At 39.1% G+C, this 2,006-nt stretch overlaps 1 non-coding gene across 1 annotated transcript; it reads left to right on the top strand.

Moving 5' to 3' along the window:
* LOC148209765 (small nucleolar RNA R71) lies at positions 1-107 on the top strand. Its single transcript, XR_015793297.1, has one exon. It is a non-coding gene; the product is annotated as a small nucleolar RNA R71 (small nucleolar RNA).
* Positions 108-2,006: the final 1,899 nt, after the last annotated feature.

The following is a 2,006-nucleotide window of genomic DNA, read 5'->3' as shown; positions in this document are numbered from 1 at the left end:
AAGCCATGGTTCGGACATTTCCTGATTAGTTCTTTAAATCTCTCCCACGCCTCGTGAACAGGTTCACGATCATACTGTCTAAAGGAGATGATCTCCTCTCTGATATCAGCGTGGCGAGTAGGTGGGAAGAATTTTGTTAAGAACTTCTCCACTAACGACCCCCATGTGGTGATGGATCCCGGTGGAAATGCATTGAGCCATGCTCTAGCTTGGTCCTTCAAAGAAAATGGAAAAAGTGTTAGTCTCAGAGCATCGTCTGTTATACCAGGTAATCGAAATGCATTTGCAATTTGAATGAATGATTTCAGATGATCATGTGGATCCTCATGTTCCTGCCCTCCAAAATGTCCAATTGTCTGCAACATTTGGAACATCATTGGTTTAAGCTCAAAGTTTGCGTGGGCTGGAATACGGTTGACTATCCCTGAATCAAAGTTCTGAAAAGCCGTGGCGGCATATTCTCGCATTGCCATATCTCTGTTGTCCGCCATCTGGATATGGTTGAATTCATCATTTCTTGCATGATCCCTCATATTACCGTTAACAGCAGGTGGATCAACCGGATCACGAGGTGGAATATCTGCCATTGATGTGCTCGTACTCTCTACCTCACTTTCAGGACTGATTTCACCTTCTCTCTCTTTTTGCTTTTCTAGTTGTTTTCGAAGTCTTTGCTCCTTTCGAGTTTTTCGAAGGGTCCGCTCAATCTCAGGGTCAAGGGGTAGAAGAAAAGATCTTGTGCTCATGCACTTTAACTTACCCTTCTGAGATAAACGACCAAAAATATAGAACAAAAATGGTGGATGGAAATTACACCCAACAACAATTCACAAAAATAAAAACTAAAAGAATTTGAAAATAATTTTAAAACTAAAGTCCCCGGCAACGGCGCCAAAAACTTGACTGGGCATTTATGCTGAACGCACGCACTAAGCGTGGTAACAATTATATAGATGCAAGCGCACACCTGTCAGAGTAATATAAAATGGATGGAGTATCCAAGTATCGATCCTCAAGGACTTCTAAATAATTTCCAAACTCTAAAGTTTTAAAGAATAGTGAATGCTGAAATGAGTGATTCTTGTAAAATGGGAAGTGGTCACAAATAATGGTTTTGGATTTGGGATTTGGACTTATAATGATAAAACCTAGCCCGAATTACTTCAAGTTAGCCAACAAAGAATCAAGGACATGCTAAGGATAATATGCATTTTACTTTAGAAACCAACGACTACGCTTCTCACTTGACTTATGTCTAAGCAAGTTCAAAGTCCTAAGACATTCCCTAATATGTCTATTATGAGAGATATCTTAGTTTTAGGATGGAAATAGTCGCAACCTCGGGTTAAGGTCCTATGTCTAGGCTACTTAAGCGGAACCCTTATGTCTAAGGCGCTCCTCTCCTCGGTTTAACCACTCAACAATGCAAATAAGCAACCTTTTCAGTATTGACTTGTTAAGACTTACAGTGGCCTTCTCTAAATCCTAACTTTTTGGGAAAACATGTTGAGCAATGAATGGAAAGCAAAAACACTACTTCTTAGCAACTCTTTTTAGACATAAAAGGCTAACTATCCATAACCGGGCTAGAGACGGGAATTTAGAAAGACATATTGAAGAAAATACAGCAAGTAAAATGGTTGAATGTGGAATGCATGTGTGAAAAACAAAAGTTAACTAACGGAGAGTTTTTATCGGGATTGAGAGCTTCGCCCTGCTCTTTCAAGCAAGGGGGAGTGTCACGTGCTCTTTCCTCCAAAAACACAACTCTCTTAACTAAAAATAAAGTAAAGGCAAAGGGAAGATAAGCAAAGTGCTGGATTTTTATATATTTGAATAAGTAGAAAATGACTAAGTACAAATGGAAACAAAACAAAGCTCAATAAAGGAATGTAAAGTGCTCGGGATTTAAAAACCAAAAGCAACTAATGAAAGCAACTCAAAAGTACTTAGAAAGCAATAAAGAGACACTAAAAATGATCAAGAGAAGGAAGCAAGGCTTGATG

Source organism: Momordica charantia, assembly GCF_013281855.1.
Source record: "Momordica charantia cultivar OHB3-1 chromosome 8 unlocalized genomic scaffold, Mcharantia_2.0 BLBB01000008.1, whole genome shotgun sequence".
In the NCBI taxonomy this organism is placed as follows: domain Eukaryota; kingdom Viridiplantae; phylum Streptophyta; class Magnoliopsida; order Cucurbitales; family Cucurbitaceae; genus Momordica; species Momordica charantia.
This window is presented reverse-complemented; position numbering and strand designations above follow the sequence as displayed.